General features: G+C 46.7%; 1 long non-coding RNA gene across 1 annotated transcript in view; it reads right to left on the minus strand.

Annotated features, from left to right (window-relative positions):
- The window catches only part of LOC114610916, a 24,816-nt gene continuing 1,797 nt past the window's right edge, over positions 1 to 23,019 (minus strand). Inside the window, exons 2-3 of the long non-coding RNA XR_003709750.1 lie at positions 6,816 to 6,984; positions 1 to 191 (exon numbers count right to left, since the gene is read on the minus strand). This is a non-coding gene — a long non-coding RNA (uncharacterized LOC114610916). The remainder of the gene's footprint in view (positions 192 to 6,815; positions 6,985 to 23,019) is intronic.

Genomic DNA, 23,019 nt, shown 5'->3' on the forward strand with positions numbered 1-23,019 from the left:
TTAGAGCTGTTTTTTTACTGAGGAGGGTCTTTGTAGGAGAGGGTAGTTCTGGGTCCATCAAAGAGGAGTTCCTTTGGTCATGAAGCAGAAGAAGAGTCTTAAACTTGGTCCACAGCAATGGTTCAATTGATTGTCATCCTGCATTCTTGAAGCAATTGTCCAACTGGCTGGACCACACACGCACCAGAGCTCTGTAGAAGGACAAGGTGACTGATTAGCTGTTTGTTACATCAGATTTCAGCACAAGGATGAGCCCCTGGAAGCTCTGTAAGAGAGTTAGTAAACTCAGCACCTAAGGAATGAGTCTCAACAGAAAAGTTCTAAGTGATATTCCTTGCTTTCAAGTATGGTGAACTTTGTATATTCCAAATACTTACAATATCGGTTATTATTTAATGACCAAAAACAGAATATTTCAAGTAAAACAAAATTTTGGTTAGAAACAATTTGGTAGGGTGAAATTTTAAAAATTGGGACTATTAACTTAACGACCTGTACTTGAAAATAAGACAACACATATTTTTGTTAACATGAATTAATAAAGCTATATTGTAAGATTACATAGTTAATATATTTTATACTGTCATGCTGTATAAGGAGACAATTTATTTCAAGTTTTATTCCTGAAAAAAAAAGTTTGTTTCCAATTTCCAATTTCAAAAGTATACTCCTAGAGACAGTATCTGCCTGGTCAAGAGTAAATGATTAACTGTTCTGAGTTTTATGAAATTAACCCCATTTACAGAAACTTCAAAAAATCTCTACATTCTCATTCCATACACTCAACCAATAGGTGAAAGATGAAATCAGTCAGTCATGTCAAATCTGTAATCATTTGCACATAACATGGACTGAATTAACAAAGACTTTGTCTGGCTTTACTATACTTGCTTTAGGCTTAATCTGACAACATATGAAGAATGTTATATGGTATAACAAAGCTACATGACAGGAGAGGAAAACTGGTTTCTCTCTCTCCAAGTTCATCTCTGTAAGTAAATTACAGTTATACTTAGCATGACTGAGCATTAACATGTATATATTAATTATCTTTAACAGGTTGCAATTAATAATACTTTTATAAGATTAGGATTTTATGATTTTTTATCCCTGTTAATTTTGAACCTTAAAAAATATACTTCTTAAATTATAAATTGTTTAGTAATAAAATAAACTGTAAACCATAAATACAGTTCACAGAGAGATTGGGAGATTGGCCATTTTTTAGTTTAGTTTTACAAAATGGCAAGGTTTCTTTGGTTGGTTGGTTGGTTTTGTTTTTGTTTGTTTGCTTGTTTGTTTGTTTGTTTTTGACTCAATTCAAAACAAACCATGTTGGAAGCCCAGCGTTACCTCCTTGGTCTCATCAAAGGGAGATATAATGATAAACAGAGAACTCAGCGGGTGTAGCTGTCTTATGCATGCCATTTTAATTGGTTTATATCATATGGTCACCTTAACCAAGTGATGAAGTCACATGATATGCCCTTTCTTTAACCTTAATAAAGATGGTGGCTGAGTCACATGGTTTCCAAGATGGCACCAAGATGAGCCACATGGTTACGCCAAGGTGAGCCTAGGTCATGCCATCAACCAAGATGGCAGCAAGTGACATGGTACTCGAGTTTAGCCCATCAGGCACCCTTTTCCTATACCAAAGTTGAATCCAAGTTATGTACATAGTATGTTAATAGCAAATTAAGGCCATCTGTACATCCTTTTATAATCACACTCGATGAACTTATAAATCCTAAAATATAGAATGTTAAAGTTTTAATAAAAGCTTTAAGGACAAAACCAAGCAAACAAGGGAGGGGGAAGATTTAGAGAGTTGAACACCTTGCCATTTGTAACTTCTGTGGGAAACAATTTCTTCTTATTCTCAAGAGCAAAGTGTCTGCTCCTGGATATTTTGTTTTCCTCTCCTTCTCCTGGTCACAGAGTCAGGAGACCTTCTTGAGCCAGGACAGAGTCTTTGGAGGAAACTTTTAAACCAATGGGCTTGTGTCTGGGACAGATGGTCCAAAATCTAACTCCTGAACCAGCCTTTTCAGTTGAGTAGAACAACGTGCAATAATTTTTCAATATTGTCCATACGCAAAAGAAACTTGAATCTCTGTAAGATTAAATCAGTAATCTACATATACATAACCAGTTTGTGTATATCTGCAGATGGAAGAAGACAGCCTAAAATGACTTTATATCTTAGTATTTAGGCTCTTGGTATAGTTGTAAGCCAGAGTCTTAAGAAAGATTACAGTGAACTGTGGGTTTTATGGGCCTTGGGCCATGCTGCCATTCCATCTTACAGAGTTACCTAAATTAGTTTAGGTATTAGAAATGGAAAATTCCCAATTTGGTCTAGCAGTATCCATTTGTCCAATATATTTTGAGGCCATGTTTTAACCCAGAGCTGAATAAGGATACTTGGTGTGATGTCTCCCAAATGGAGCTTTTAAGATTAGCCTGCAGCCAGGCTAAGGGTACTTTGGATGGAGAATTCGGAATCCATGACTGGGCCCAGGGCCGAAGTAAAAACAGGGGTCTACGCTCAGCTGTTTAGAGCATCCTCTAAGTTCTGAGAAGATCAAATGGGAGTGGCCAAGCATTATAATGTCAGGGTTAAGGGGCCATGGAGCCAGTGGAAGATTGTCAGAGTTGTCAGATGAAGCAACCAGTGGAAAGTCTCTGGAGCCATCAACTAATGGGTCTTAAGAAAGCTCCAGGAAGACCTGAAACCTAACTAGGTACTTCTGAGTTCGTTCTGATAGATTACCTTGTCCCAGGGTTTTGCTACGCTTCATGCATGTCCTGATTGAATGCAGCACGGCCTCCCACCTAAGTCAGACTGTGTGAAGACAGTAAGGTGAGAGAGAAGGAGCAGAGATAGAAAGTGAAAAGGCAAGCTGCAGATGAGGAAACTGAGGCTCAGAGCAGGAAATATCATCTTAGGGCAGAGAGATGGGGTGATATTGTGGAACAAGGGCGCTGGGCTGTTCCTTCACTTTCTTTACTGCTCCACAGACTGTGATGTTATCTGAGCTCCCACCATTCCAGGCCCTTGCCATGAGGTAATAGGACTGAGGCCATTTTAGGATGAAGGTTGTAAGGCACAGAAAGCTGAGTCCCTTTTCTAAGTGCACACGGCAGGAAGGCAGCAACAGAGAGGGACCAGCCTCTTCTGACAAGTTCCTTGACCTCTTCTCATGGTGGTACCTGATCTGAAGGATGTACCAGGTCATCTCCAGACACAACACTGTCATTCTAGGATAGGGCCCTACTGAAATGGCTCTTTTCTTGACCCTCTCGACCCCACACACCTCTAAGATACTACAGTCCCCGCCATGTCATCAAACCTGGACTTATCTACAGAGAATTAAGGATACCTAAGTTGATATTGGAAACAGGAGACTAAAGGGACAGCCCAGCAGTTAAGAACACTGGCTGGTCTTTCAGAGGATAAAGCAGGGGTGGGGAGTGGACATCAAACACTCGCTCCCACATGGCATCTCATAAGCATTTGTAACTCCAGTCGCAGGAGATCTGATGCCCTCTTCCACTGTCAAAACACGCTGCATGCATGTGACGCACAGAACAGACACACATTCAGGCAAACATTCACGTACATTAAATAAAAATAAAATCCTCAACGAGATTAATGTAATTTATGTGTATGAGGCACCCAGCAGAGGGGAGGAGACGGATGCAGAGAGGACTCCAGAACTGGTACTGGAGACTTGTGGGTGATGGCGTTGGCTTCTGGTTAAGTTGCACAGCTGGCCTCGTGGGATTCAGCATCGTGAGCCTGTCGCCTTCTCAGCCCATTTTTTTTTTTACCTGATGCATTAGCATATCCTTATGATATCTGTTATCCTAATTACATCTATTTTCCAGGTATAGACAGACATACCCCCGAGTTGGGGTGCCCATTAGCAAATCACACGGGCCTCTGCAGCTGTGTTTTGATTAACAGAAAAGGGCTCTTTGGCATCAGAGAACTGAAATCACCTTTTAGGGTATGACAAGCTCAGCCGAGCATCTCACAAGTGAAAATCAGAGGTTTCTCTGAGGCAGGGAAGAGAGGCACCAGGAGAAATTAAAAGGAGAACAGCCTTTAATGGTTTCAGCTGTGAGAGCTCAGTCATAACGCTATCCAGCAAACAGCACAGCAGGGCGCTCTTCCGGGCCCCCTGGAATGCTTCTAGTAGAATAGCAAGGAGGGCCTCAGGGGACCACCCAAAGCCACCACCTGCCCAGGAAGGGCTCCATCAATGAGGCTGTGAAAATGCAGAGGCCAAGGATGTCTGCAGGGTGGAAACCAAGTCATACATTCACTCCCACGAGCTCCAAGGACTCGCAGGCTCTACTGAAATCATTATACAAATCACTCCAGACCCTCTTTGTACCCAGGCTCCTTTTAGCTTTATTTCTATGCTCTACAGTGGACTTCCAGGCCACTGCTCTTTCTACTCGCCAGAAGGCTGAATCTAAAGATGTGGCTCACACGTGAGGGGGGAGAAAGAGGATCCTTTGTAAAGAAAAAGAGCATTCTTGGCCTTCTCTGAAGTCCCATCCTAGGCGACACTCAAATCAGGTACCCAAACATGGAGAATATTACCAATGGAAAGTAGTAGGGCCGAGAAACACCTGCAGGAGGGAATCCTGCCTGTGTTCTTTCATTGCTAAGGAAAGCATTCCTGGATGAAGGAAAGACTGCCAGGTGCAGGGTGAGGCAAAGCTTTGGGGCCTGAAAATGCACTTTCCAGTTTATGCTGGTCCCTCTGATGAAGGCTCACTCCGCTTCTGTGTTCTCTACTAGTATTTACTGATTTACTATATCCCAGGGACCGTTTCTTCACAGTTGATGTGGACTAGAAGACAATTTTCATCTGCACTCAGGAGAACTGGATCTGAAAGAGAGCAGTTTAGATAGGGCAGTCTCCCTGAAGAAGCCTTTGAGCCACTCCCCAATGGTGCATGAGCTAGCCATGTTGGAGCTGGTGATGAGCTGTTCTCTGGAGAGAACTGCAAATGAGTTAGACCAGCTAAGGTAACAAAGGACACCTCCTGATATGAAATGAAGGAAACCAGGAGCAGCCTGTGAGGGGAGTGAGTGTAGCCTCTTTTATACTGCACCTCATCTTGCCTGTTGTTGTTGTTGTTGTTGTTGTTGTTGAATAGATTAGGCAACTCTTAGATTTTAGCAAGTGTTTGGCTCACCTGGAAGACTTGGGAGGCTCCTAGAAAAGGTACTAGCAGAACAGAACCTGGAAACCCTCATCTCTAGCAATTTCCCAGGTGATGCTGGCCATGGGCTCTACCTTCTGAACCAATGCATTAAAAACACTTCACCTTAATCATCCGTCATCTTCTTCATTTATTCTTTTTTACAATTTTTTTTTTTTTAGAAATACATATGTGTACTGGATCCTGATGGGCAAAGATTTGTCTTTGAGTCAGGGCATTTCTATGTTGAAGCCCTGACCAGGATGACTCTCAGATACCCTACTACAGACTGATAAACTGATAACTCATTTACTTATTATTGCATTGCCAGGGATCAAGCCAAAGATCTTGTACGTGGTGGGCACTGTCCTATCACTGAGTTACAGGCTTGTACCAGAACATGAATTGTTTAAGAATGACCCAGAACCAAACATGATTAGAAGTCTAGTGAGGGTGGTGGGTTGCGGGGAGCACAGGGCTTAGCAGTTAAAAGTGCTTGCTGCTCTGCCAGAGGACCACATTCAGTTCTCAGCTCTGATGTGGGGCAGTTTTGCTGTCCTGGAACTCACTCTGTAGACCAGGCTGGCCTCGAACTCTCGAACTCAGAAATCCGCCTGCCTCTGCCTCCCAAGTGCTGGGATTAAAGGCATGTGCCACCACTGCCTGGCTGTGGGGCAGCTTTTAAAACCACCTGCGACCCCAGCTCTGGTCTCAGCAGACACTGCCATGACATACACAGATACATACATAAGTACACATGCATAAAGATGAAAGTAAGGAAAATACTAAAGGCTCTTAAGCTAACAATTTAGGACTCTTCCCTAGTAGGTCACTCTCTGGTGCTCTAATTGGCCTGTAGGAAATCTTGTGACTTCCTTGAAAAAAAATTAAATGCTGGTGAAAATTGACAACAAATTGAAAACAAATTCTTGCTGGGCCAGAAGACTCTTTTTAAATTATTTGTTATTATCATTATTATTGTTAAATCTTTTTTTCTTTTTTTTTTTACAGTCCAGTCGTTATCACCCTCCAGGTCCACCCTCCAACAGTCCCTCATCCCATTCCTCCTCCCCCATAGAAGACTCTTTTACTGATGGTCTTACCTTGACCTCATGGCCTACAGAACCCTCAAAAACACTGTTCAACTTTGGCATGGAGCCGCGGACAGCGCTCTGAGTCACCTGCAGCTCTCAGGAGCTCCTGTCTGTGATGACAGTCCTGTTCCACCTGCACACTGCTGCAGCACACTCCCACAGAGTCCAGCAGCACCTGTCCTTGGCTCAGCTGAAGTGTGACATGCTCTAGGGAGGCCCCATTCAGGAATGATGGATACTTTTCCTTCCATCCAACTCTGCAATCCTGACAACTACATTAGTACCAGAAATCCGTGTGAAATTGCGGGCGAGACCCAAGCTCTCTGTCAGTGGCTAGCTCTGATATCACCTGCAAGAGTGTCTAGCCACAAGCAGACTAGAACTTCCCTCCCTCTAAAGGCCTAGCTGAGGCAGCATCTCTGCAATCTACATTAATTCTGGGAATTTAACACACATTCATTCATTCATTCATTCATCCATTTTGAATGTCTTTACCCAGAATTCACTCTGACGGTAGCAGCAGGAAAACTTGGTTTTTACTCTTAGAATGGGCTCACTTCTCCGATCCTTCCCCAACTTGTTGAATAACTCAGCACATCAGTACTCTTCCTAGGAATTCAGTGCAGCCACTGAGGCACAGGTGTGTGAGCATGAAGCACTGGGTCTGCAAAAAAACACAGGGATAACAAACTCAACAATTCATGTACACATGGAAACATGGACTCTACATGCAAGGCTAGGCTTGCTTAGGGTCATGTGGTCAGTGTGCAGCTGGCAGAGATGTAGAGACACCTTAGAGGCCTGCCCTCTGGCCCTCCTACAGTTGTTTTCTCCCTGATCTGTCTCTCCCTCACGATCCCCTGGTTACTGCATGGAATAAGGCTGTCTAGTTGTAATGCATGGAGATCTACAAAGCCAATGACTGTATGTCTTGGGACATTCTCAGTTACTCTCCGTGATGTGGTGGCTTGGTAGAGAGCACTTTCAGTTGTGAGGCCCAGGCCAGGTACAGAAGCAACAAGAAGCCCGAGCTCGTACGAACTGAGCCGAGTGACCTCTTCCTCAGCCTTTCTGACTAGGCCTCCTGGCACACTTTAGTATAAATAGCTGATGTCTTTCCCAGTGCACCAGGTCAGAAGAGCCAACCTTTCAAAATCCAAGCAACCAGCATGTGTCTCTCTCAGTCACTTTTCTTCCTGCCCTGAAGGGAGAGCCTTTAGATATCTGTCCACTCACCTCCACTCATGCCGTGCCAGGAGACTTGCAGTCCAGAGGCTGGAGTCAACTCATACATAGCCCAGACCTTGGGAGGGTTCATGCAGATGCAGCTGCCACTGCCACACTGCACAGTTTGACAATAGATGTTCTTATAGCCCTGGTAAGGCTCTGACTTACATACTCATCTGTGTCCTAGCCTGTCTGTAGCTTTTCTTTTGGTAAATGTGACATGGTATCCATTTGCGCAGCTCTGTCACCATTCAGAAAGACCCTACACCTTCCTCAGAGAATCTTCTGGAATAAGAAGTAAGAGAATAGACTTCCAGAATCCCTAAAGACGACAACAACAAAAGCAAGGCCACAAATGGTCAGGGAGATTCCCCTCCCTGCTCCTACCAAAGCTGTCCCTCCATAGTACCAGATAATACTGGATCTGTGGACTGTGCCCTGGGCCTCCTTGTCTAGAGATTGTCCTACAGGATCATCCAGAGAGTCACCACTAAGCTCAGTACAGCTTCTGGGCTGGGGTGGGTCCACAGGAAACAGCAGAGGCCTTCCAGGAATCCAGGAAACTAAGATGAAAGATAGAGGTGATGCCTATAAGTGAGGCATGGGTTATTCTAGGTGGCCCTGTCCCTTAGGGAGTCGGGGGAGTCACAGGTGGAAGAAAGCAGTGTGCAAGGGAACAGAATGGAGCTAGCCTTCCAAAGAAGAGAGCTATGCCCTGCATCGCTGCAGCCCCTCCTCATCTCCATCGCCTTTATAGGCCATGCAGTTTGGGATTTTGTTCCAGCACCAGTGGTAAATCAGAGTTGAACTGCATCCAGCAGGTGTCTGAGTAGTGACCACATACCCCACTTCCATCTAGCCAACAAGACTCGAGGAGATATTTGTGGGAGGCATCTGAGAAAAGCTTCCTCAAGTGCTTTAACGTGAATCAAAATCTGCTCTGGCTTTCCCCAGTGGAACATGACAGATATGCAGATACCCTGATGACCAGAAATCACCCCGATCCCTGCAGTTACAAGGGAGCCTTGCCTGGGCAGGCCCCTAAGATCATGCCTACAGCCCTGGATTAAAGAACCCCAGGTACTTAAGGCACTAGTTTCCATCGATTAATCTCTAGAGGACCGCAGTGGAGCCAGCTGGCCCACTCCCACCCCCACCCCCACCCCCAGCACGTTCCCTAATCAAAGACAGAGCCTTGATTAGTCGTGGAACAGAAGAATCCTGAACGAAAGCCCAGCTCTGCCACTTGTTTCCTGTATGAGATTGGGCAGCGTACCAGCCCTTCTGAGCATCTGTTTATCAATCTGCACAAGAAGAACGTGCGTGCTATTGTGAAGGTATTTATCCATTTGGACAATCTTAGTCTCCAACCTCCAAAATTCCTCTCAGTGATTCCCCGGGGGCAGACAATGCTGGTGATAGACAGCCTGCCTGATATTGGGGACGAAAAACAGAGCAGACCTCTTTCTCAGCCAGAGGGCAGCTCTCCGTGCACACTCAACCAGTCTTGCTTGAAGGCAGCATGGAGATGGCTGGAAGTCTAATTGATAGTAGCAACAGGGGTTGGGCACACCTACAAGTTAGTCGGGGCAGCAAAGAAGCAGGGCTTCCAGCAGAGGTCTAAGACCAGCGCAGGAGGAGAAACTACAGCCCAGCCAGCTCTCTGGGCTTCTCAAGTCCCCACTCCCTCCAGAGCCTTGTCCCCCCTCCATCTGACAGATCTAGAAGCCACCAACACCCTTCTAATAAACCTCCTCCTCTTGCAACACTGAGTCAGCCTCAGCCGCTTACAGCCAAGAATGCTGACAGATACGGGGCTTTCTTTGCAGGCTGCTGCCAAGCTTTACTCTGGTCTCATTTGTAAAGTGTTCCCCTGAATGCTTGGCACTAGATCAGGCTCAGTACAAGTTAACTATTGAGATGGTTTCAGACTCCCGTGGCTCCATGAGGGACAACTGGAGTCAAACATGGGTTCTTGTTCCCAGAAAGGGTACCCAGAATTCTGGGTCCTTAATAACATCAAAACTCAGGTGTCACCTGCTTTGGATCTCCCACTTGCCACACTCACTGTGAGTTGGCAACGTTGGATGAACACATCATGGACAAAATCAAACAAACAGGAATAGGGAATGAAGGTGCTGGCAAAATCATCTCCTTGGCATCTGGAGGTTTGCCATAGCAAACCAGAGCTTGCCACTCTTCAGAGTAAAGATGAGTTTCCAGTCTCAGGACTCACCACCAGTGGAGCACAACACAGTCAGAGAAAGTGACGACAAGGAGGGGTCCAGGACCAGCTCTGCAGGACAATCAGCCATTTCAGAGACATAGCCCCTGGCTGGGCCTCTTTGTCACCAGCTATGCGTGAGAGTGACCTGCTGAGCCTGCATCTTACCTGACAATGAGTAAGATGTCTGGCTATACTTTGTGATACGGTACATTTTGGATACCAGCCCCGTCATCCTTTCAGATACCAGCTGACCACTGCCTTCATCACTGTTGCTAGCACCGTTATCCTTACCATCATCACTAACATCGCCACCACCATCAGTCTCCTTCTCAACAGTTACATGCTGCAGGAATGAGTTAAACACTGTCTACATTTCATCCCATTGAAGAGGAACCTTATGTGGGGCTAAGGTCGTCACTCAGTGGTGAAATGGTAACTTTGACATGCATAAAATCCTAGATATGAACCCCTGTACCACGAAAGAGGAAAAATTAACCACGTGAAGGCAGGTACTATGATTTTCATCAATTAATTGATACAAAGGGAACTAGAGCAACACAAGGTCATGTAGCTTAAAGGTAAGGGGATCGTGGTCAGTGCCCAGACACTTACCAGATCCTTAGCCACACAGCTATAACTCAGCAATGCCACCGTCCCCACCGCGGGCATACCCTTGCACATTCTGACTCTAATTTCAGCCTAGCCTAGCCTACTCTCTACAGACCTCTCTCTCTAGCTGTAACAGCCATACAGTATAACTTTTGCCAAAGTGCCTTTGTGTTTTTATTTATAAGATGCATTTTATGCCCGGGTTGAGCTGGTGGCAGATCCCGTCTATTCTTCATTATAAAGTCTTATGTAAATGCCATAAAAATGTCCCCTGATGCTTATGGCACTATATTGATTATAACCATTTAATCTCATGTGCAAAGCCAGAGGCTGGGTACGCACTGCTTCCTGCGGTTTGGCCTGCAGGTTTGAACTTATAAATCTCTACTTATATACCCATGCTGGGGGGCCAAGAAGGATTATTTATGAATGAGATTCCCAGATTAATTGCTTTCAATCCCATTTTATAGAGGTCCAATGGGTCAATGGCGGGAAAATGAATCTCAGCCATATAGCCTCGATGGGGAAAAAAATTTCAGAAGCACCACTTATCTTGCTGGGGTGGGGTGGGGGGTCCTTGTGAGGTCCAGTCTAGTATGTGTCCTGGAGCGAGGCTCTGTGACTCTGAGTGGAGCAGCTGTGGTGATAGTAACCCTTGCACTCACCCCAGAGATCGGCTGCAGCCCACGGTGCCATAGCTGCTCCAGCCAGCAGTCTCTGCCTTTTTACTACCCTGCTCTCCTAGAAGGAAGGCGGCGCACAGATCAATAAGATGCTCCGACAGAGGTGCCTGCAGCACAGCCATTTCTCAGGCAAGACACTGATGGCACCTATCACTAGCAATAAAAGGCCACTGGAGACAGAATGGGGCCTGTCCATTGCAGACCTGTCCACCCCTTTCTGATAAACATCTCCCGAACAGGCCTGCAGCAAAGAAACCATTTCAGGAGGCAGAATGCAGGGCCTCCTCCGAGGTCTGATCCATTGTGTGCCTGTATGCACTGCATGACAGAATGCTCCTTCAGAGTCTGTGGTGAGTCCTGGCTCCAGAGATGCCAGGGAAGGTGTTTTGAATCCTTTGTGCTGTTGATTGAAACCTATTCCAAATTAAATCATTTAAAAGAAGAAGCTACACCTTGTCAATCTTTGCTCCATTTTCCCCTCTTGGGGGTGGGAGGGAGGATTATTCTGCCAAACTAATTTCTTAAAGTACTATTTTTTTTAAGAAGTTCTTTCTTCGGTGTCCGATGAAATAAAGTAACTGGTCTGGATGTTGTAACGAGAGTGGGGCTAAAGAGCCCAGCCTCAGTCAGAAAAGGTAAACGGTAGAATAACACAGACACACAACCAAAGGAGTCCTCTTCTCTCCTGCACTGATACACGCTGCATGAGAAGGAGAAAGCGGAGTGCCATATTCTCAATATCCTTAATAATCTAGGCAGCTAGGCATTAGGAGGAGATAGAGAAGTCCCTCGGTGGCCTTTTTAAATTTAGACTTAAAAGAATACAAATTAGGAAAATGATAATGAAGACTTTCATTCCCAAGTCAGCTCAGGGAACCTACAGAAGATTGCAAAGCAGAAACAGAAAGCATTTTCTGAGGGATGACCCAACCACTCAAGCCAAAGGCCCTTGTCTCCAGTATCAGCGCTATACTGGGCTGCCTGAGCATTTCATCTCTCTGTGGCGGGGAGAGGGGCTGCCCTGTGCTCTGAAGGGATCCAGCGTCCTCCCCTCTCTTAAACCTTTAAATACCACTAGCATTCAACAGTTGTGACAGAGAAAAACAAAACAAAATGAACAAAACAACAACAACAAATCTCCAGATGTTATAAACTGACCCTGGGCTAGAAGTTACCCTCAGCTGAAGACTGTCTCCAAGCAAAGGTAGGGAGCGGGAATATGGCTGGTAGAGTGGTTAATCTTGGTTGCCAACGTGAATGGATGGAGAGATGAATAAATCACTTCTGGGGGTGTCTATGAGAGTGTTTCCCAGGAGGTGCTAACTAAAGAGACTTGTCTTGAATGAGGCACCATATGGGACCCAGACAAAATTACATAGGAAGCCTGCTAACACAGACAGGCATTCCCTCCCGCTCTGGTCCCCCACCACGATGTTCTAAAACTTCTAAAACCTGGAAATGAAACCAAGCCTTTCTCAAATCGTTCTAGTTTAAGATTTTGTCACAGCAAGGAAAACTGACTCAGAGCATTGGTATGCTGAGGCTTTGAAACACCCACAGACCCTGTGCAATTAGTGTCCAGAGTCACCAAGCCGCTTGGAGATCTCCAGTAGATACCGGGGAGCCTTATAACAGCATCATTGCAGCAAACACCTGGAGCACCTAGAGCCTGGTAGACATGTGGCGCCTAATAAGCATGTGCCAGATGTTCCACGTATCTTATCAAGCAAATGCCATGCCATGGGCTAGTGACTCAGAGAAAGAAGCCACCAGACCCATGGCAGTCACCAAGTATCAAGTATGGAAAACAAAAGACAGCATGGGTAGGCTACCCTCAGGGCTTCCTGGAAAAAGAGAGGCCATGGTCTTATCCATAGGAATAGTTCTTATAGGATGAGGTAGACAATGGGTCACCCTCCTATTGGGAGGTCACTGGCTAAGGTGACTGCCCTATTACCCTACCCAGTCTCCCTTGCGGGTGTACTTGCCCCTTATGTGTAATTAACACTGTACAAAGAGTGTCCCATGACGTGCAGCCCCACTGAGGAGCTCTTGGGAAATTTGGAATCTCAGCCCTCCCACCCATTTGAACTTCTAATTTACAATCTTCATTCTAAGATCTCTGAGTTAGCTGAGACAGCACTGAAGTCTGTCGTCTTCCCTGTAATGCCGTTTATGTTCTGATCAGCAATGTTTAATAAGCAGCATCCAGCAGCACTTGGCATTGGCCTGTGACAGCTCCTGCTCACCAAAGCAATACCTGGGAAAATAAGCTTGCTAGAGAAAGAGTTCATTTGGGCCCCTTTTAAAAAATGATTTATTTTAGGGGGGAGGGAGGGAGGGAGGGAGGGAGGGAGGGAGGGAAGGAAGGAGGGAGGAAGGGAAGGAGGGAGGGAGAAGGGGCATATACAAGTACCCTGGGAAAGCAGGAAAGGTTGGGTTCCATGAAGTTACCAGTAGTTATAAGCTACCCAGTGTGGGTTCTGGGAACTGAACTCAGGTTCTCTCTACAGGAGTAGTAACTGCTCTTATCCACTGAGCCTTCTCATTAGCCCCCTCCTGCTCAGTGGCCTGTCTGGTGGCATAGTGGGGCCTGTGCAAAGCGAACTACTCACTTTACAGCCAGAAAGAATGTAAAAAAGTCAGATCTGGCTTATGCCCCTTTAAGGCCATGCACCAGTGGCCTGCACATTTTCCTCTAAAGCCCCACCTCTTAAAGGTCCCACCACCTCCCAGTAGCCCTACTTTGAAGACCAAACATTTAACAACACAGGCCTTTAAGGATATTCCAAATGTAAGCTGTCATGGTGTGCACAAAAAGATACACCTTCCTTCCTCTGCATTAAGTTCACTCAACAATGCCAACGACCTGCCCTCGAGGGTGAACACATGGTGACCTCACGCCTGCTGGGCAGGTAAGTACACAAATGAAGTCCTTCAGTCCACGCAGAACAGTCTACAGTGACTGTTCTACCAGATGAAAACACTCAGGCAAAATCCTTTTGCTAATGGCAGAATACAGGTTTTAATGCAGACTTCCTTTTCCCAAATCCTGTCTCCTTTCAACACATATCCTGCTTTACACTCGTTGGGGTGAAAAAACATAACTGGAACCTTCTGCTTGTTCGGACTATGGGGAGCCCCGCGGGGGCTGGGGTCACACAGACTGACAGCTGGCACCAGCCGTCAACTCATCAGGAATCAGAGGTTCAAAGACAGTCTAATTCAATGGGGCAGACTTAGCTTTGCTGTAAGCTCTCCACCGTTTCATCAGGTCGAAATCAAAGGCATTCACAGACCACACAGAAAAACCACAAAGCGGCCACAATCCCGAGCCTAGCAAATCCGTACCCTCGGTTAAATTGTTCCCAACATGGAAAAAAAAACTCCAGATCACACCTCTGCTATGAGTCACAAAAGTCCCACCCCCAAAGCACTCCTTACCTGAGGGCTCTAACATTTGAGGGACTGCCAGCTACCTTCATTTAGATGTAAGGTTGCTATTGTTTTGTTGGGAGAGGTGTAAGGGTTAAGGCAGGATATCAAGACACAGCCCAGGTCGGTCTGCATTGTTGTTGGTCCCCCAACCTCAGCCTGTAGTGTCCAGAGCATGTACCACCATGACTGATTTTAGTATTGTTTTCTGAGAAAAGTGACACATGGTTGTTGGCAGCAAACAGCTCCACATCTCAGAGATGCCAAAGAAACAGCCACACAAGACCATTCTCACATTTGAACGAGAAACTGCAGAAATGCTTCAAAGAGCTCTGAGGGTCCAATGAGCTAACCCGGAATCACATCCATCGCGCAATCCCGGAAGGTAAGCAATAAAAGGTAGCCACCTTCTCGTTCCCTTTTTCCTGATGACGTCCCAAGAATCTTTTAAGGGCTTTGACACTCCTTAAACCCAGCGGGCAGAACTGAGGAGTATGGCATAGCCACAGCCCATTAAAGGGCAGGGGATGGAGAGACGTGTGCGTTGACAGTAAGCATGCATTCTGAGGAAGCTCTCAACTATGCTCAGAGGACTCTGAAAAGCTCTGTTTGGACACGGAGCTGAAGGAGCCCACCCAAATGTCTGACCTCCTTCTGGTTCATCTAGCTGAGGGAACTGCCTATTCCATGCACCTTATATGCAGGCTGACCAATCCAACTACTATCCAGGCCCAGATCGATGGCTTTGAGCTGACCCGCCCCAACACTGACCTACCAGTGAGCTGCTAGAATCCAGTAGTCCTACAAAACAAACGCAGCAGGATCTCCATAACTCAGGACAACAGCGGGATAACCAAAGAGGAGTCTCCATGTGGGTCCCGTATTGAAGGCACTGTGTTGTGGGTTTGGTTTAGTGTTGTTTGTATTATGCTAATTATGTTCCTCAAAAACTTTTTTTTGCAGTGTCCCGTATGTAAGACAATGAGGGACCCTGCCCATAGTTGGTTCTCATTGGTAAATAAGGATGACGACAGCCAATGGCTGGGGAAGGCGGACAGAGGCGGGACTTTTAGGATTCCTGGGCTGCGGAAAGGGAGAGGAAGAAGAGAGAGATCCGCCATGCTGGAAGGAGAACCAAAATGCCACACCTGAGAGGCTCAGGACAGAGAACATGGCCGCCATGTTGGAGTAAGGTGATCCCAGCCCAAGAGAACTGATGGTCTGGGTATAGGGCAGCAAAGATGGAATACAGATTTTAGTAAGTAATAACTTGGGGATATCGGAGGGTGGATTAGCCACGTGGCTCAGCCATTGAGCTGTTTAAGACGTATCAAAATATAAAGGCTGAGTGTGTGTGTGTGTGTGTGTGTGTGTGTGTGTACTTCATTTAAGAACCCAGGACATCAGGGCAGGTAGTGAGAAGTGCCACCGCCATCCGGATCGAATGAGTAGTGTTAACTGGGTACTGCAACAGAATAGCAGAAGCCAAAGACTTCTAACCAGACCAATGACTCATTGCCATGAAAAGATGTGTGAACAAAGGGGGACTGGGGGCCACTCAGCTTCCATGACAAGATGTTTTGAGTTTTTCATTTAATTATTTTCTTGGGGGGAGGCGGTTACAAGGGCAGATAGGGAAGGACTGGAAAAATGAGTGGATTTGGGTCGTTGTAAAATTCACAATGAAAGGTTGTCGCATGTAGCTTGGAGCAGGTAATGCCAGACCAAATGGTTCCACGAGGGGAGGTTTATTCAGGAGATATGGAAGAGGAGAGCAGAGAAGTAGAGAGAGTAGAGGCCGGCCATGACCACGTGAAGATAGGGGGAGGGGAGACAGCAACCTGCAGGCTGGGGGGGGGAACGAGAGAGGACAGGGCAAGCCACCCCTTTTATAGTGGGCCGGCCTACCTGGCTGTTGCCAGGTAACTGTGAGGAGGAGCATACCTGGGTGTTGTCAGGTAACTGGAGGTGGAGTTTAGACAGAATACTAACACACAATGAATCAATAAAAATATGGAAAAAAAAATGGATTCTGTGGCTGTAGCTAAGAATCCTAATGAAAGTGTCCAGGGTTTGCTTCCTCACAGAAGCAAGGATGTGTGCATTGGAAAGCCCCACTGTCTCCCCCTCTACTCTGCTCCAAGGGAGCGTCTCAAAGTCCATCAGAGTCCATAATGCCCTGGGTTCTGATGAGAGGCGAATAATAGACAAATAGCAGGCTGATGAGGTATTTATTACGTTTGCATAAATATCAGCCCATGGAAGGTTGTGGAAGTAAAAGAAACCTACTGGTCTTCCACCAAAGGTGAGCCCTCAGCACAACTGGCAATTTCATGCCAACAGAGCCATGTGACCAGTGAGCCACATGCCAGGCTGGGACTTCTCATCAGACCCTCATACGCATCATGGATGCTGACGGACTGTGAGAAACACATAGTGGAAAGCGGCGTGTGGATGGACAACGACTTAGAGCTGGTTCTCTCCTGTCACCTTTATGTGTGTCCCCGGGATTGAACTCGGTTTGTCAGGCTTATGGTAGGTCCTTCAGCTAGTCTATCTGAGACATCTCATAGGCCCCTACATTTTCCATTCTATTAACCCAGTTAATGTGCACTGCCAAGCAGTCACTTAAAGTGAACAGCAGCATCAGGTCTGAAATAGGTAGGTCACTGCTGGTATCACTACATTCACAAGTATTTCTCACAATCCCCAAAGTGTCCTCATTCCTTTTAAAACACACACACACATTCCACTGCCCCGACACTTTACCATGTAATTTTTCTACCCAACATTTACTTTCTGGCACATGGTTCAGTTTAAATTTTCTAGAATCTTATATAAATGAAATTATATACCATGTACCCTTTTAGTTATGGATTTTGTTTTTTGTTTAGTTATGGATTTTGTTGTTTCTTTCTGTCCTGGTCATCGTTACATCTTTTTTTTTTTTTGGATATTTTATTTACATTTCATATGTCATCGTTACATTTTACATGCTTAAAATCGTCACTGGCATGTTGGTTCGGTTGCTTCCGTGGATTTGTGAGTGAAGGGGTGAATGGATAAACAGGTGAAGGGCCACTGGAGGCTTAATTGTGTTTTCTTAACTTACAAAAACCTTTGGCCTCAGAAAATCCCCCAAAGTAATGAAGATATTTAGAGGGCCACCCACCAACACCAGAGGTTTTTCCCAGTCCGGTCAGCAGTCCAGCTGGACTGAACCACAAAGACCTGGAAGCCTATGGTATGCAGAGTCCGTGCTCCCCTGACCACTCTAATGTTCCCACAAATCACCACAAATGCTAGATCATGTTTAACTCCCCAGCTGAGGCCACAGGAACCAGAAGGACGCTCACATATAATTCACATACTGCCGAACTTAGAAGAGCCCCTGAATAAAAGGTCTTGTGCCCCCCCCCCCCGCACCATTTTTGAGTAGAAGGACATCAGATGACAAATGACAAATTAAATGATATCTGTTTCTCCATCACGGGGAAAGGGGGATAAAGCCTTACCCTCCACTTGCTAACATCTGGAAGCTTCTTAAAGGGCACTTGCTGCCAGGCACCTCTTAAGGAACCCAGGAGTACAAGAAGCATGCACACCTGCTGTGCCAGCAACTCTATGCTAGCAGGTATGGCTGCACACCCTGGATTCCTTTTCCAGATTCCAGCCGTAAAAAGCATTTTAATCTCACTGCACAGGGAGGGAGTTCACAAGGGCACTTTGCATTCTGCCTGTAAGTGTTCGATTACATCGAGCCACAACATGGCTATAATCCTAATAACAGAAAGAGCAGCAGCCATTGGCGAGCCTGAGTCTGAACCAAAATTTAGCTCCTCTGAGGGCAAGGCAGGTGACAGAAAGAATGTCCTATTGGACTGGCCAAGGTGAATTTTCATGACTTAACAAAACAGAAAGAGAAGGAAAGGGGGAAAAGGGGCCAGAAGAGCAAGGCCTGGGATACTGTAACTGGGTAATACCATCTAAGGTCTAAAGGAAGCACCGCATGTCTCACTGTCCTGTTCTGCTCTGTTTCATACACGACCCAGGGGACTCCATACAACAAAGGCAAATAAAGAGAGCCTGAAAGTATAGCTTGGCACCTAAGCAGCTTAGCCATTCCTGTCTACAGTGCTCACAAACCTTCCAGAATGATGAAGAAGACCTGGCGTGGCCCTTACTACAAGTCAGGAAATGAATGCAAGTCTTTCCCAGTGACATCCCCCATGGCCACCCAACACTTCCCTCTAGGAAGTGAATGAATAGATGAATGGACGGACAGATGAAGTGGGAATATTTTGACCACATTCTATTATTTGATCCCCACAGCAAACCTGTGAGATCAATGACAATAATAGCTAACACTTGCACTGTAATTACCATGCCAGCCGTCATCCTAAAATCTTCATACATATTAACTCCTTTAGCTCCCCAGAACCCTATGGAATAAGAACTATTATTATCTCCATTTAGCAAATGAAGGAATTCACGAAGGCAGATTTGCTTATAGGAGGCAGACCTGGCTCTTTGCTAGATGCTGGCCAGCATTACACTGCTTCTTCACTATATGCTCAACAAAGCAGGAAACAGAGGGTCATGATATTAATTTAAACTAGGTTAGCCAATACGTGAACACAAACTAAGCCTAGGGCTATGTTCCCTGGTCACTGTTAACCGGTACGACCAAAATGCAAAAGCCGAGCATCCAGCTCTGACTCCACGTTCTCCACCCCTAAACAGCACATGTGCAATCAGGTCGTCCTGTAAATATCTGAGAAGAGCCAAAGAAAGATTGGGAGGGGAGATGAGCCTGTGGGTGCTGATTTCTTCAGTATGCTTTGCCAGACTGAAGGTGTGCAAGGTCCAAGGTGGAAAGAAAAAAAAAAAAAACGAAAGCAAATCTGAGAAACACAGAATTCATTCACCTCCCTTGGAATCCCGCACTTTGGTTGCGGAGGAAATCATTCCCTAGCAGCCTGGTGTTGTGATCTAAGCATGTAGCATTGTGGTCAAAGCAAAGGCTGGAGCCAGACCTATGCAGACCTCCACAGAATCTAGAGGTTAGATGTGTTACAGACTAAGGAACACTCAGGGGTGATCTTCCTGGGTCTGTATTTTAATAGAAAATAAGCCAAAGAGGCTAGGGAAAGTTAGACAAATACATTTAAGACAGAGATCAGAATGGTAATTTGTGTGAGGGGGGGGAAGAAAAGACGAGAGCTCCTTCCTCACGCAGCCTTGGGAGCGTGGATGATTTCAGAATTCCACCTTGAGAGAAAACACGGAGATGCAGGGTTGGAGTTGGGAAATGTAAGTGTCTTGGCTCCCCAGCTGCACATTAAACTGGATGTCAAGTTGAGGGAAATCGTATTGCTGCTGAGACTGGAGAGAGATGCTGCTGGAGTGCAGTAATTAATTGTGCAGGTTTGAAGGAGAGAGGCTGCCCAGCTGATGGAACCCGAAGAGGTAAAGCTCCTTCCAGAGACAAGACACTTTTCCCCCCAACTTAGGGAGAAACCCTTCCAAACATTCCCTGGGAAAGCCAGGGCTCAGCTGACTTGTGTGGGACTTGAAGGTCACCACCCATGTGAGTGACAAGCAGGCCTTGCTGACAGTCCTGAAACCAGACCTGGCCATTTCTGTTTTTCTATCAAAATGAAACCAAAAGGTTCTTAGACCCCATGAAAATAAGTGGGAGAAAGCCATTCACCAGACAAGGTTTCAAAGCACACAGCCTTTTAATAAAGCCAACATCTATGAAAAGAGTTAACCTGTTGTTTAGAAATGGGAAATTTTGCTGCTGAAAAAAAATGACTGTATGATTGGGGAAAAAAATGTTTTTTGTTGTTGTGTTCTTATGGCAGGTTTGCTTCGGCCCACATCTGAGTCCCCCGAGGTCGGAGAGGATCGCTTTTAATATTCCCTGGTAGGTTCCCGGTCACCCCCAAACATACCCCACACCAGAGCAGGGGTGGGGTGGGGGTGGACTAGCTACCTTACCCTCAATCTCAACTGAAGGCATTTAATGAGAACCAATCAGTCTTTGCTGGATCCTCGGGACCTACTTCTCGCGCTTCAGGAAAATCTGTGCACCCTGCTGGGCTTTCTAAATATCCTAGTTACTCATTCCAAGAATTAGCCACACGCTATTGCTTGGTGGTAATTTTTTTTTCTCTCGCTCAGAAAACCGCAGAAGGATTTAACCAAAAGGAAGCAAAGGTTTTCTTTTTATAAATTCGATTAGTCTTTTCCACTTTCTCTGCCTTGGGACATTTCCTCTGGGAGGAATTTTATACCCAGACACCCCTTAGCGAGGCACTGTTGCATGCGGAGCGCAGAGAACTTAAGCGCAACCTGGAGGAGCATTTGCGGTCCCCGTTCCATTCCGTTCTTAAATGCCTGTGTGGGAATAGCTCTGCAAGAAGAGGAAGATGAAGTTTGCCGCGCACAGGGAGTAAGGGATTCCCTGCTCAGGTGGACCCCTGCCTCCGCTGCGCGCGGCTGAATTTCCTTCTAGACCCAGCACCTGGACACCCTGTCTCTGCGCTGCAGCAGCACAGGTCTTTGCTGGTGGGCGGCGGTACGTCTCCCCTCACCATCTGTGCCCTTCACCACAGTCAGTTGCTGGGCAGAGCTCACAGTTCACTCTCCAAGGCCTCGGGTTCGAAGCTGCTGCGCCAAATTCTGAGGAGAGGTTAGGATTTGAACTGCAGTTCGCTTAAGAAGAGTCTGATATTCTCAGGAAAACAAGAGTCCTGAGTTTGGGGAAAGGCGACTTTTCTTTTTTATGTCATCACCGCCACCCCAAGCCCTAAGTCCAGAAAGAAGCCACTTCAGTCTTTCTTCCTTGTTCCTCCCACCCCCACCCGGCAGGCATTCAGGCAAGAAAACACAAATAAACCCCAGGTGGTTAATGGTGGTGCATCCAGGCGCCCCATCCCCAAGCACACACACACACACACACACACACACACCCGAGCACACCATCCACTTGATCCCACCCACCTCCGGGAGGGGAGGGGAGGGACTGGGAACCTGATCTCCAAGCTCCTGCCCAGAACGTTTCCCCATCAATAATGTTGATACCATCGATGTGCATGCTCCCCGCCCCCGGGGCGCCGCTGCCGCCTTTTTGCCGCTTTTTTGCCCAGAGTAGGAAAACGAAACCTCCTTTACTGCTCTCGGAGCCCCGGCCTGGGGCCTGGGGTGGAAATTTTGGAAGCTGGGGCACAGCTAGAGCGCTTAGGGACCACTTCCACTTGCGGAGTAGGTGCTCAAACTGCACAGAAGGAACCTGAAAGAGAGTCAGGGGCCCACATAAGGCCTCAATTGCATCCCACACTGGGGTCAGACTGGGCCATAATTAGAAAACTTTACGGGTAGAAGAACCAGGGCTCAGAATGGAAGGCCTCCATGCCACCACACCTTCCTAAAATTGGAGCTCAAACAAAGAAGCCTCGAAACACCTTCCTTGAAAATTTTGCTACGACCGCGGCCCTAGGCCACGGCCCTCGGGCCAGCCAAGTCACCGCGGACAAACTCGGGAAACTGAGGCTACGCAGTGGAGGGAACATAGACACCCCCGCCCCCCAAAGGCAGTTTGTACAATTGCTAAGTGCCTCCTCAGGGTCCGTTTCGTCTTGGTCTGAGAGGTCGCGACCCCTGCGCAGCTGTCACCTCATTTTGGGCTACCCCCATTCCCATTGGGTATCTATCCCTAAATACCAGGCCCCCCGAGGAACCTGCAAGCCACAACCTCTTCGCCGTATTTCCCAGCGGCAGCCCCCATCCATGGTTTGGAGGGCTGAACCCCATGTTGCGCTCTGGCCCAGAGGTATGCAGGGAGTTCGAAGGGACCCCAGCTGTGGCACCTCACTGTCCTTCGCTTTGCCGACCCGTTCAAAAATAAAAAATAACCCCCCCAAACTGTGTCTATTTTTTATTGATTTAATTATGTCTTTGCTCTGCGGCACGCGGTGCCTCGCCAGCTTGCTGACACTTCGGCGACCGCACCAGCGAACCGCGGAACTTGGGCGCGAGACAATGGCCTGTAATTGATGTATCGCCACCAACAATAAAGACCAATTCTCTCCCGGCCATTCCAACCGTCCCCTTCCTCCCATCCCCCTCCTCCACCTCCCCTCATCTCTCTCCCGGCCAAAGGGAAAGAAAACAAACAAGAAATTAGCGGGGGATGCCTCTCCCAGAGCCAGGCGCCTGCCTCTACGTCGTTGAGGACTCAAAAGAACGAAAAAAGTTATCAAAGTTTAGATACCCGCAATTAATTCGTCTCTGTTCGCCCATTTTTAATTAAACAGCGCGAAGCAGCAGATTTTGCGTTTTCGTTCGTTTGTGATGTTTGGTGGTGGGGGTAGATCCCCCAACCTTTAATCACACATAGAGCCAACAGAGAGCACGTGTGAAGCATCTCCCTGGAGCTTCCCGCGGAGCACACCCCGAGAAGGGCTTGTGGGACCGCCAGCTCCGCTGGGTTTCTGGCCACTGGATTGCCCGG

Source organism: Grammomys surdaster, unplaced genomic scaffold, assembly GCF_004785775.1.
Source record: "Grammomys surdaster isolate TR1022 unplaced genomic scaffold, NIH_TR_1.0 126063, whole genome shotgun sequence".
Lineage (NCBI taxonomy): Eukaryota > Metazoa > Chordata > Mammalia > Rodentia > Muridae > Grammomys > Grammomys surdaster.